The following is a 13,927-nucleotide window of genomic DNA, read 5'->3' on the forward strand; positions in this document are numbered from 1 at the left end:
GGTAGTTGACTGAGCAGCAAAGCAGTCGAGCACTCTTGAGTGCTACCATCAAGCGTGCCCACCACTTGACCTACCGCTCCCAAGAGCTTCAGACATGGAAGGCAGGGAACAGGCTCTGATGGAGGGTGCCCCAACTCGGTCCTGCTCCACCCACTTTGAGCTCAGGGTTTCTCCATCCACAGAACAACACTCATGCTTGAAGGAGAGAGAAACAGGGCACACCACTGTCCTGAAAGGGGGCTTTCAAACTTTCAGTAGCCATGGGACCATTTTTCAAGAGCAATCTCTTGGAGTGGTACATCTAAGTCAGGCAACTCAGAGTTGCTCTGAGTGTGATGGAAAGCCAGTGGTGGGTTTGTATCAGGAGAACGATACAATTTCATTTGTCGGTAGCTGGAAAGAATAGAACAGAAGCAGAAAGTTCAGTTGGGAATGCCCGCATAAATCAGACTTGGATTAGGGTAGTGGGGCTCGCGAAGAAATGGTCTGCTGTGGATTTACTCTTTCATTGGTCATTTACACTTATTTAACAAAAATTCCACAGTTTTACTGAAGTAGATGACACACAAAAGAGGGTTAGCTGTATCTGTTTTTAATTCAGACTTTTAAAAAATGTACAATTCAATGATTTTCAGATAATCCCAGAATTGTGCAACCAACACCACTAATTATGGAAAATTTTCTTTACTCCCCCAAAAGAACCATATCAATTAAAAGAAACTCCCCATCTCCCTTCCTTTCTCCCACCAGCCCCTGACTACCATTAACCTGCATTTTGTCTCGATGGATTCCTTATGCTGGATAGTTCATATAAATAAAATCACAGCCTTTTGTGACGGGCTTCTTTCACTGAGCATTGTGTCAAAGTTCATCTGTATTGTAGCACATACAAATCATTCATTCCTTTTTGTGTCTGAGCAATATTCCAGGGTATAATAAACCATATTTTGTTTGACCATTCTTCATCAGTTGATGGGTTTTTCAGTTGTTTCCATTTGCTATTAGGAATTATGCTTCTACAACCACTCATATACGAGATTTTGCGTACGAATGCTTTCGGTTCTCATGGGTACACATGTAGGTGTGAAATTGCCGGCTCAAAGGGTGACTCTGAAAGTTATTGAGGAAACACCAGAGTGTTTTATCAAATATATGATGTTCAAATACTTTCTCCTATTCTGTGCATTGTTTTCAGTTTCTTGATAGCATTCTGCAAAGCATGAATGCTTTAAGATAAATTTAATCTTTAAGCACAAATTAAATTTCAAGGTAGTCTAAATTCTATTTTTTTTCTTTTATTGCTCATGCTTTAGGTGTCATATCTAAGAAACCATTGCTTAACAAATAAATGTTTTAGCTCTTATATTTAGATCTGATTCATTTTGAGTTAATTATTGCAGATGATGTAAGGCTCCAAAAATTCTTTTGCACATGGGTAAACACTTGTCCCCTTATAATTTATTTTAAAAATCCTCTCCCTATTAAATTGTCTTGATACCCTTGCAAAAAATCTCTTGATCATAGATGTGTGGGTTTATTTCTGGAATTACAATTGCCTTTCATTGAACTTTATACCCATCCTGTGTCAGTAGCACACAGTATCAGTACTGTCACTTTGTGGTAAACTCTGAAATCAGGAAGTATGAGTCCTTCAACTTAACTCTTTGAGTTGCTTTGTTTTTAGCCATTCTGTATCCGTCACATAGGACTTTTTGCATAGTCTTGTCAATTTCTGGGGAGGAAAAGGTAGCTAGAACAGCACTGAATCTGTAGATTCATTTGGGGAATATAGCTCTCTTAATAGATTTAATATTATTAATTTAGTATTGATTTTTAATTATTCCAATCCACGAAGATAGCATGCGTTTTCCTTTACTTGGCACTCCCATTATCTTAGATCTTAGATAATATTTTGAAAGAAGGCCGGAAGAAAATTGTTGGCTGCTTAGATATATAGTTTAAGAAAAAAAATAGAGAAATACAGGAGAATTCCTGGGTTTGAGGCTTAAGTCATGAGGGCACTGAAGGTGCTACTTATGAAAACTGAGAGGACCTGAGGAGAAGATTAGGGAGGAGAAACTAAGACTTGTGTTTGGTGTGTGTTTAAAATACCTGTTAGCTCTCCGGATGGAGCTGCTCAGGAGGCAGTTGAATAACAGGTTGTCCAAAGTCTGAGGTAGAGATACACACGTTGGAGTCATCAGTGTGTACTATTTAAAGTCATGGGGCTGCGTGACATCACCTAGAAAGAGGGAAGAGAAAGTGTGCAAGAACTGAGACATGGGGCATTCAGACACTTACGAACTTTGTGAGGTAAGGGAATCAACAAAAAAGATCGAGAAGGGTAAAATGGCAAATGTTTGTGTAATATTAACTGTATCTTTTATTCTCCGCCTTCTGATGCTTTGATATCCTGGAGCCTTGCCGACTGCAAAGGGGCCGGGCTTCCTAAGGCCAGCTACATCCGAGAGAGTAAAGAATACGGCCAGGACACCGCTCTCAAATGCTAACCAATCAGCTCACAGCCCTGCCCTCCACCTCCTTCTTCAGTGGAGCCAGCTAAGGCTACGTTCCCAGCCTGTCAGTCACTTTCCCAGAAGTACCTGATTTAAAGGAGGAGGCGTTTATTTTGGTTCACATTTTTGGTCCATGAATGGCTGGCTCCAGAGGCAGAAACAAAACAAACAAACAAAAAGTGCTCAACCAATGGCAGCCAGGAAGAACAGAGCGAAGGGAAGACCCTTCCGGGTCAGGCCATCTCCAGCCAGGCCCCGCCTCCTAGCAGCACATTCAGCTGCTGAGCTCATTAAAGGATGAATCCACTGATGAATTAGCGACCCATGACCCTTTTTCACACTTGAGAATTTGGGGGTACATTTTGCTCCTAACCATAACACCCAGTCACTACCTGCCTGCCTTCATCCCCTCAGAGACAGGTACTAGAAACTAGAAATAAATTTTCTGCCCCAGAACCTGCAGCAAATTGTCATATTAGACAATCCTAAATCTATGTCCCATGACTTACCCATCCCTTCCTGTGGAAACCACAACAAAAGCGACTGCCCACAAGGGCGGGCAGGGACAAGGGGAAAAAATGAGAACCAAGACCTGTCATGTAAAGGTACAAGATCCCAATGATGAATGTAACTGTACTGTATACCTAAAATGTACCAATAAACTCAATGAGAAAAAAAAAAAGTGACTACCCACGTGCTCCCGCCCTTTTCTGGCTGACCCTGTGGTAGGAAGTCCTTTTTTCTTGGGATCTGTTATTGTAACTGAACTATCTTTCCAAGATGAAATCAGCTGAGGCCTGGACACACTGGACACAGACTGCTTAAATAACAAAGCGCGCAAGTTGTTTTTCAGGAAATGCTTTCAGGATCTATTCAGGGATGGTTTGCAACCAGCTTTTTAAGAACGTACATGCTCAGAAGCAGCCAGCTCATTTGGTCAGTGACCTTTCATGTCTAAAGCTCAAAATTCCCTGCTCAGACCATGATAACTTTCTCCAAACAGAACCACAGGCCTGCAGAGGTGCAACTCTCTACACCTGTGCAAAAGACCCCCCAAACTCCCTTTCTTGTCATCCATTCAGCAAGCATCTTCTCCCGTCTCACGCCCTCCCTATAAATTCCCCTGCTACCAACCCCTTAGCAAGACGAGATCTGAGTTTTTTTTCTTCTGACCTCTCTGCCAGTTGACCTCACAATAAACCTCGTTTTGTGAAAACAGTGCCATGTATTGGCTTTTGTGCCCATCAGGCAGTGAGTCCTTATTTGATATCAATGACAGTCATCTCCTGATCTGTTGGCTTCACCACACTTAAATAATAATAAAGCCTTGGGCCGGGGATTTAGCTCAGTAGTGCTGCTGCCGGCCTTGCAAGGGCAAGGTCCGGAGTTTGATCCCTGGTACCAATAAGAAAGAAAACAAGCAAGCCTATATATTAAAACACGGTGCTATAAGGATGGAGTAATCAGTAGAGGCAAATGATCTAGAGAGTTGTATTTAGCAGGATGAAGTTCATCAAAAACCCTGAGAAGCCAGGGATTTAGCTCAGTGGTGCTGAGTTTGATCCCTGGTACTATGAAAACAAAACAAAACGAACGAACAAAACCCTGACAAGTGCAGACGAAAGCCTGAGTAGGTTCAAGGGAGACTAGACAGTAAAGATGTGTAGACAGTAGCACATAGGTAACCCTTTAGAGAAGAATGCTAGAAAAGTGAGAAGAGAAAGAGCAGTAGCTGGAGAGAAATGTGAGGCCTACACCAGGCTGTAGTCATTTTTTTTTTTTTTTTAATTTAGGAATGGGGTTACTATGGGACATGGCTGAGAGCTTTCCACCAGGAAATGCTTATACACACCTTAACCAAACCTCACAGTACTCTTCCTTATCAAATTGCAAATTAACCTGAAAGGTATCATTTTAATGTATACTAGCTGGCCTGACACTTCCCAGCATTTTCAGATTTCTAGAACACGAAAAGATGACATGTCATCTAATTCTAGGAACAGAAAAGACTCCTGGATTACCCCCCACTGGCTTTAACTTCCCCTTTGTCCTTGCCCATCCAAGGGGACTTTCCTTGCACACTGGCTCTTTGGGCAAACTGAGAGATGGACTCGGTTATAAAGGTACTTCCCAAACAGCAGGCTGTGCTACTAATCTTCCTTCTAGGGGAGATGAGCTCTGTGTAACGGTAAAGAGCTCAGGCTGTAAAATCAGACATGCCTGGGTTCAAACCCTGGGTTCACAAATTACTGGATTCTAACACATTGAACAATTTATGAAAACTTTGTGCTTTGTTTCCCTATAATGCCAATAATCATACTATGTACCCCAAGTTAGAATTTGGGGGTTATACTAGACCTCCCATCTTGCAAATCTAGTCTACTTTCTAGTCCTATTAATTCCAACTCCTGGGTCCTTCTTAGAGGATCCCTTTCCTTTCTGCCACCCTTAATTCAGCTTCTCCTCGTTTCTCTTTATCCCATAGCACAGCCTCTTCACTGATGATTTTTCCTTATAGGCTTGCTCTGCTCTGGCTTCCACTTGTTGAGATGAAGGACATAAACCTTGGAGTCATCTTGAATTCCTTTTATCTCTCGCTCTGCATGTGATCGTTAACACATCCTCCAAACGTATTCAGAACGTGACCTCTCCTCACCACCTCCACAATTCCCATCCCCACCAGAGCCACTAGCACCTCTCTGTAGTGGTTTCTGTAATGATCTGATAACTGCACTCCTGTTCTCCTCTCATCTTCCTACCTTGATTCTCAACGCCACAGCCAGAGTGATTCTTCACAGGCATGAGTCGAATGTGAGCTTTTGATGCATTGAAATTTCACTCACAAAAACATTCCACAGTCCTTTCAACAGCCTAGGGAAGGGAAGCCTCTATCCTGGGCCCCGTGTTTTAGAGGACCCCGCTGTGCTCACGCCCATCCCTGAAGCATGAAGTCTGTAGGGCGAAGAGGCATCCTCTGGAGCCTTTGACTTCCCAACCCCATCCACAATCTGTCTCCATGGATGCGGGGGTCCCTGTCTGAATGACTCCATTCCTGCTCCTAGGCCTGTGTGTCTTCCTCCCAGACGCAGTCCCCAACAGCAGACCTCACCGCCACTGTGCATGCTCCCATAGCTGCACACTTTCATTGCTCTCCTTTAAAAGACTGCCCTATGTCAGACGGCTACAGCACCCAGACCCTCGCCGCCAGTCTTACCTCTCCAATCCACCTTTCATTTCCTGAAAGCAGTCATTGCCATCTAACACATCACATAATTCACTTCTATATTATATGTTCCACAGAAATATAAATCACTGAGATAATAGGGACCTTTTTCCTCATTGCTACGTCTTCAGCCCCTAGAACAGTAAGAATGCACTCAATATTTTTTTAACGGAATGCCCCCTTACAAAGTACGCAGAACATCCAGAATTATCAAATCTGACTCTATGAATCCTATTTAAAAGACTTTACTAACTCCTGTTATTTGCAAAGTCAACTTCTCTTTAGTGTGAGGCCTGCTCCATCCTTCCCCAATCTGGCCCCTCCTGCCTCAGCCACATGGAAATTCGCATACTTTCCATGAACAGGACCTCACAGCTACTTTGAGAATACCAATCCCAGTTTGGTTTGGTTTAACCTTATTTTTCCTTTGCCTGTTTTGTCACGAGCTTCACAAAGTATCATCGCAGCATACATATCTTACTAAGAGGACGTATATTCTTCTACACTTGCAGCGAGCTTTCTTCCCCATCTTCGGTTGTTCCCTCTGCTTCCACAGTATCGGCCTCGCCTCTAATGTTAGATGTTGCCCCTCTGTCTTCTCTGATGGATCAAGAACTCTTTGGACCTCACGAGGTCCCCATAATTTTGCTGGATGGACAAAGAATCGACTGCTTGCAAATAGGATAATTTTTGCATCACACTCAGGAATCTGACACCACCAGCTTCCAGCTGGCTCCTTGATTTTTTTTTTTTTTTAGAAACAGGAATCTCTAAAGAACTGTCCATCAGTTAAGAGCTACTTGTAATAGAATGGACTGCTAATGGAGTGGGATGGTCATCATCCCTGGACTTGCTAAGGAAAGGGACCATGTTGAAGCAAGGGTCTCCACAAAAGGAGAAGGTAAAGTCCTCTTCAGTGATAAGATTATTTACAAGGCCACAGTGGGTGCCAGCAGTTTCACTTCTTGGTTGCTTTAGGCCTAGCTTCTTGGCATTTGCACTGTCTGCTGACACCAATTTCAAATGGATAAAATTTATGGTGCTCCGGTAATATAAAAGGCTTTTATTCACTCTTTTTATCAAAGCATTTACTTGGCATTTACTATGTGCTAAGCTCTATTGTAGAGAAATAAACATAGCCAATGCTTTTAAGAAATTCTGTTAGAGTGATTGAGACATAGGCACTCTAAAAATAACTCAAGAATCGTAGCAAATCACTTATTTGTGTAATGACAACAAGCCTGATGGATCAGTGTCAGATGATCTCAACCAAAAGGCCAACAAGAGCCAGGATGCGCTAAACACTGCCAGTCTTAGGTTATTTCCCTCCTCCCTGTACCCGAGGGTCTAGCACAGCTGGATGTTCACAAAGACCTAGAAAAAACAGGTATCAAACTGAAATGAAACACCTGAATTTTAGTCACTTCTTTTTTGAAGTCAAATGTCTAAGACAAATTGGAATTAACAACTTTTTAAAATAATTTGAATTTAAATTCCTTTGGGCAAATAATGCAGAATTGGTCTAGGCTGTACCACTTGTCATACCTAGTTGGATTCAAGTATTTTTTATCCCTTTCAGCCCCTATGGGTATCTGAGCTTTTAGGTGCTCTGAGAGCCGGTGCTCTGCTCTCACAGACATGTGAGCCATCAATCACTCTCTAGAACCATCTGCAACACAGACACCCCGAAGTCCTCAGATGTTATTCTGTGCAATTCATTCAGGCACTGAAGTTTGAGTTGCATCTCAATGTTTAGTCATTAAACACCAAGCTCCTAATTTGGCAAGTCTTTCTATTAAATGGTAGAGAATTTATAAAAGGGTTTATCAAGGAACAGGCTCCTGCTTTTAGAGACACTGTAACATAGATCATTAAACATGGTTAAAACTCCTGCAAATGAGAAATAGAAGTAAATGGTATCAAAGGAGTGAAATGTAAAAATCCCTGGAAGTTGACCAGAGGACAGGAGTTTTTGGGGAGATTTGCGGGGAGACACGGTGTGGGGATTGGAAGTGGCCTTTGAAGCACTGGCAGCGTTTGGGACTTGGACTAGTCCAGGAGGCAGCACAGATGACCTGGTAAGGCCTCAGGGGTGCAAATTCTGACTAACTGGGCTGGAAAGTCAGGTTGAAATGATAATGTCAAAGGCTTAATACCAGGCAGAGCTGCCCAATGGGGAGATAACGACAGCCTCGCATGCTAAATTATAACACTATAGTGTTGGGACAAGATTAAATCTGAGGGGTTTTGTTTTTTGTATTTTAAATATAGAACTGGGCATAGGAATGGAAATGAAGATCAGACACTCAACCTGGGTTCACTGTACTCATCTAGATGTTTGACATAAAGTCATGATTTAGTTAGAAGGGGAAGCAAGAGAGAGGAGAAACTTAGCATAAGTCAACGGAGAGAACAACTGGCAATGCATAGGCCATACAGGACAGAAAAAAAGTAACACGATTGATTGGCTTTAAGGCCAGAATATCAAGACAGCATTGGAGTCTTTGGAAGTGTGAGGGAAAGAAATGTAAAATCAGGAGGTGATTTCAGGAAGAAGGCAGTGAAGCAGGGTTTAAGTCATAGAGTAATGCAGGCATTCAAGAAAAATGTAGGTCTAAAGTCTGGAACTAATTTAGGGCTATGGATAAAGTTACAGAAGTTATACCCAGTATGGGAATGTTAGTTTATATTGGAGAAGAAATGAACTGTCAAGGGAAGAATTGAAAATGATTTAAAAGAAATTGTCTTGATGCAGGAATGCTCCAACATTTGGACAGCAGGAATGGCTGTACAAAGAAGGCAGCGATGAAAAGTATCCCCATAGCACCATCACCCAGCCAATAGAGGAAAACCCCTCAGAGCAGGGGTGGCCAACAACAGAGAGGTTGTGAAGAGTAAGAACTAGGACTCAGCTCATACGACTGTTAAGATAAGTGGAAGGCAGGAGAAATGACTGGGGCTGGCTAACTTTTCAGATTCATTTATCTATCCTGGAATTCTGTGTGTTGATATGAAGGTTAGGGATCCCAGCCACAGCAGAGCAGAGTGCAACAGATCAGACAGCAGCCTCAGGTCAGGGTCATCCAGCAGCAGTGGTGATGCATGGTATAACTGGACATTGGTATGTGCAATAAAAATAATTTATGGGTCACTGTCCATTGTGTTGTAAAGCTAGTCAATCCTGAACTATGACTCATAACACAATTTCACCGTCTCCCTTTAAAACCAGTATCAAACTGTCCCCTGTATATTAAACAATTACGTTCCAGTGATTCATGTGGCATTTCACTAAATTAACTCAATAATTTAAGAACAAGCACCTGAATGAACACCTCTGCGTGTATTCAGACACTGCGAGGCACCTGGGACTCAGAGAACTGAGCCTGGGATCGAAGAGGACTGTTTTAGTAGGTTAAGTCATCTGCTCAGGGCCAAACAGTGAACAGGAACAGAGAAGGCTATGGAGACAGATTTGGATCCAGGCAGTCTAACTCTGGCATCCAGAGGTATAACTCAGGCAAAGAGCTCACAGGACTTCAAAGTAGCTGCTTGTAGGAAACAAATAAGCACCTCTACTTTTGGGTGAAAAGAATGGAAAGAAACAAGTGGTTAACAAGGCGACTAAGCAGTGCACTTCCTGAGATAAGGAAACAGGATGCAGAGACAAACTAGATAAGGCCAATAAGGGCTACCCTTTCCTTATTATTCATGGATTAAAAAAACTTTGGGAGTCTGAGGCAGGAGGATCTCTAATTCAAACTCAGCCTGGACAACTTAGCCAGACTCAAAATAAAAAATTAAAAGGGCTGGGATGTAACTCAGTGTGAAAGCTTGGGTTCATTCCTCAGGCTTTTTTTTTTTAAAGGAATACCCTCATAAGTAATTACTCATAAGTAATTAATGGCATTCCTTTGAGACCCCATAAAAATGCCTCCTTTGTGCAGGCTGTGTCTGCGCAATAGCCACATCGGTTGTCCTTAACCAGGCTCCCTGTCTATGGAGTAGCCAACTTTGCTGTCCTTTCTGGGGCTACTGTCTGTGGAGAAAATATTATTTTATTTTATTTTATCCTTGAAATTGGCCCACCTATGGTTTCTGTCTTACATGCAGCTAAGAACTCACACTTGCTGGTGACAGAACCTTAAAGGTGAGGTCCTTGCCTGTAAGGCGTTCCCATTTAGTGGGAAGGCTCACAGGCAGTAGAAATCTGGGAGAAGTTACCTTGGAACCGCAGGCAAAGAAGAGCCCACGGAGGGAGAGAGCCCCAACAATGAAGGCAAATAGGCCAGGTCCACCATGGCAAGAGTGGTAAAAGCAGCTCAGCTCATCCATGCCCAGGGCCTCAGGCGCGATGGGCTGCTTGGAGAACACGTACCTCACTCAGTTCCTCACTCGTGATAACAACTGTCTGATCCCTGCTCACACGGAGCACATATTTTACTCTGTGTTTTGGCAACTTGTGCTTATTACTCCTTTCCACAGCCAAAGAATTTCAAGGTTAAAAGAAGTCCTCATTAGAAGGTAATCCTCCACCACCTCTTCTGTGTATGCCCAGTTGGGGAGCAATAAATAGCAACAGCTATACATTAATTTCTTCTGATACGATCCTAATCTTGTTGTATGGAAAATAATCCTTTTAGCAGACCCAAATCACACTTTGTTAAATAATGAGTACTTCTAAAAGCTTCTTTTATCCCTAACAGCTTACTCTTACAGCTTAACTTGTAAACACAGGCCAGCCTCCACTATAGATTACCTGCCAAAAGGATAACCAAAACCACATGTTAGTTGTAGGAAAATATATGTATTTTTAAGTTACTATGAACCTTTCAAAAACTCCAAGCTGAAGATAATCTCAAGAATACATTTTTTACAGCATTCATTTCCGCACACAGAATATTTTGTACTATAAAACTGCCCCAGTTAGAATAGTGGGTATTGGGATCAGCAAGAAAAATCCTGCTATTTGGGGGGACAGGAGGAAACGAGCTTGTTGACACCTTCAATCACAATAACTGAGGCGGAATTTCTCCTGCCTCGAAGGACATAGAGAAAAAGCCCACACTCCTCAAACATGATCAACAACACAAACTCAAAGTATGAGAAAATCTCAACCCGCGCGACACTCAAATAAGGACCTGGTATAGCTCCTCAGGCAGAGACACAAAAGTAAAGCAACATACAGTTGCTGTTTGCCTCCGATTCCCTTGTAGAATACAACAAGAACAGCTAAAATCCAAACCAAAACCATTCACAACTCAGGATTCTTTCCGACAGAGACACAGGAGAATGGAACAAACTCGACTGAGACTGAGGTGAAGATAAACAACAGAAGGGACGATGTCACCCTGTCCAGCCCAGCTTTCCTGTAACACGAGGGTCATTCAAACCAGAACAGGCTCTGGGGAACTGTGGTTTGAGTTTTGGTTTCACTACCCTTCCTACAGGGGTGGAATTATGCAGAGGAGCAGGGAGAAAAGGAAAGAATACCAGGACATCCAAGCTATATGTCGGGAGCTTTCTTGAGCATCTTTATCCATTTCTGGGGGTCTGTAACAAGTTACCACACATTGCATAGCTTAAAACCTCAGACACTTACTCTCCCACAGTTCAGGAAGCCGGGAGTCCGAAATTTAGGTGTCCCAGGACCATGCTCCTTCTGAAGGCTATAAACCAAGAACCTCCCCCGCTACTCCCCAGCCTCCTCTGCAAGTGGCTCTGCTTAGCTGCCCTCAGCATTCCTTGCTTGTAGCAGCATATTCCAATCTTCCCCTCCATTTCTATCGCCTTTGTGCATTTCTCTTCTTATAAGGATATCAGCCATTAAATTAGAGCCCAGCCTAATCTAGGGTGGATTCGCCCAAACTCATTAATTTACAAAACCCTATTTCCAAGTGAGGTCCCATTCCAAGGATCTGGGTGGACATGAATTTGGAGCCACTATTCAACCCACTGCTTGTACCTCTTTTCATTCTCAGGGTAAATGGTGATCTAGATTCCACTGGGCCCATTCTACATATGAGAACACAGTCAAGAAAGTAATGTGTCCTTAGCTGCATAGCTAGACTTGAACTCATGCTGTGGCCCTACCATTCCATGAAGCTGAGATTCAGGTGGGATTCAAGTGAGTAGTAAGAAAAAGCCCTCAGGAGCACAAGTTTGGATGACCAATCCCTTGGTGTTCCCTTGGGATCCCAGGGGTCAGAGTCAGGAGGTCTGCACACTCAGAGCGTCGTGTTTTCTCGTCCTTCCTGTGCACTACCCCCAAGTCTCTCCACCTCCCAGTTTTCCTTCCAAAGAAGCAGGACTCTCCCTTCTCCCTTGTTCTACATCCTCTTTTTACTCCATGCTTGAACAAGTGACTACAAACGGAGTGGCTGCCTCAGCCACAAAAAGGGGGCCCTGTGCATGGAAGTGAGCCCCCTCTGGAACCTGCCTCTCCAGCCACACCTTCAGGCAGGTGGTCTCTTGGGAGCTGCGGTGCCCTGCACCTGACTGTGGTCCCACGGCCACAGGGACTGGCTGAGGAGTGGGTGGACACCCCTATGGCCTTTGAGGGTTTGGTGTCGGTGGCATCCACATCTCACCCCACCAGAGTTCCTGCCCCCGCGTAGAATACGCATCCCACTATTCCCTTCGACCTCCATAGAGTTCCGCCCCCCGGCTCAGCCCACCTTTCCTGTCTTTCCTCTGGGCGCTGCTCCTGTTTCTCCACAAGCTTGTGTTTAGGGAAAGAGTCATCTCATGGCAAGGGAAGGCCCAGGTGTTTTCACAACAGGGCTGAAAAAAAGTGAAACTGATGTCCCAGCCTGCCTCAGGCATATAGGTGCCTACAAAAAAAATCTGCTAGAGGGGCGGGTACCAAAGCGTGAACGGAGACCTTTCTGGGTGGCGGGTGTACAGGTTATTTTGCAGTTGCTATTTATTTATGTACAGTTTTTTGTTTGCCATGTAACAAATTATTTTTTAAATATGTAGAAATAATTTTCAAAAAGCGGCAATTGAATATTTAATTTAACAAGAAAACATTTTAAGAGCGTAGCAAAGGTCCATGTGTTTCTAATTTATTTAATTTTACTTACTTAACAAAATACACATGAGCCCTTTGCTAAATTCCTAAATTAGCCACACACATAAGCCCTTTGCTTTGCTTTGTTCCCTTTATAACTGAAGATGCCCGAGAGGCATAGCTTTTGTGTGAGCTCGCATGTGTATTGCAACTCCCAACATAGTGTTGCTACTCGGTAATGGAAAATTTAGGAATTTAGGTCCTAAAAGATTGCATTATAATGAACTTGTCAGGGTTTACTAGGCCCCTCCATTATACAGAAGGGAAGATTAAGGCACAGAAGGATCACAGAGCTTAACCAAGCTCCCTCTATTAGCACGGGGCAGAGTGAGAAAGGCCATTTCTGTTCTTTGCAAGATATTTTCTTCCCGATGCGGTGACCCATGAATGGACCGCTGCACAACGCTGTGCAGTGTACGGAAAGCGAAGCAGTTGATGAGATGAAGCTGCTTGTCACGTATCTGGTACTGAATCACTGTCAACTATTTCAGGTTTGAAAAACCAGCTCAGTTTTCCCCACTCTTCTTGGCCTTAGAGGGCAAGAAAGGACAAGTTGGAGGCAAAAATGCCCTTGTTTTTTTCGGGAAATGAGCAAGGAGCAAAACTATGGGAGGGGTGACAACTGCAAAGACGTAGCATTTTATCTAGAACCAGCCTTAGTGACCCTGCCGAAGTCCAGAGTGAAGTTAGACGTGAGTTCATCTGGACCGTGACGAAACACAGTGAAGGCTCCTTCCTTGACAACAGGGACAGGGGATTCACAGGAGAGGGAGGATCAGGAGCAGCTGGGCACCGAGGAGAGGAAGCGGGAAGGGAGAGCACACACAGGGCCAGACTGCACTTGGACCTCCGCTGGGTCAGAATCTACTCAGGGTGTGGAGGTCAGACTTGGCTCTTATTCTTACCAGGTCTCTCCTGAGAAAGGCCTGGCCTCAGGGAGAGGGAACGAAGGGGCACATCGAGGTCTGGTCTGAGAAACTGAGATTCTGGTTTGTTTTTAGAAGGACAGAAGTCCTTCTTTGGCTCATTCACTGAAAATAACTTTTCAAAATAGAAGGAGGTTTATTACTGGGTTGGTATGAGGCACAAATGAAGGCTTTTTTTTTTTTTTTTTTTTTA

The 13,927-nt window shown here is 43.5% G+C and overlaps 1 long non-coding RNA gene across 2 annotated transcripts; it reads right to left on the minus strand.

The window, feature by feature from the left end:
- Nucleotides 1-1,057: 1,057 nt before the first annotated feature.
- LOC104859929 lies at nt 1,058-12,487 on the minus strand. 2 transcript variants are annotated; one of them, XR_779509.1, is made up of 3 exons: nt 12,414-12,487; nt 2,113-2,242; nt 1,058-1,110 (listed from the first exon to the last, which is right to left on the minus strand). It is a non-coding gene; the product is annotated as an uncharacterized LOC104859929 (long non-coding RNA). The 2 variants fall into 2 exon arrangements; XR_779508.1 differs by lacking the exon at nt 12,414-12,487 and adding an exon at nt 2,604-2,645.
- Between the last annotated feature and the right edge of the window lie 1,440 nt (nt 12,488-13,927).

The sequence above is a fragment of the Fukomys damarensis genome, unplaced genomic scaffold (assembly GCF_012274545.1).
Source record: "Fukomys damarensis isolate Sample0158 unplaced genomic scaffold, DMR_v1.0_HiC HiC_scaffold_31, whole genome shotgun sequence".
Lineage (NCBI taxonomy): Eukaryota > Metazoa > Chordata > Mammalia > Rodentia > Bathyergidae > Fukomys > Fukomys damarensis.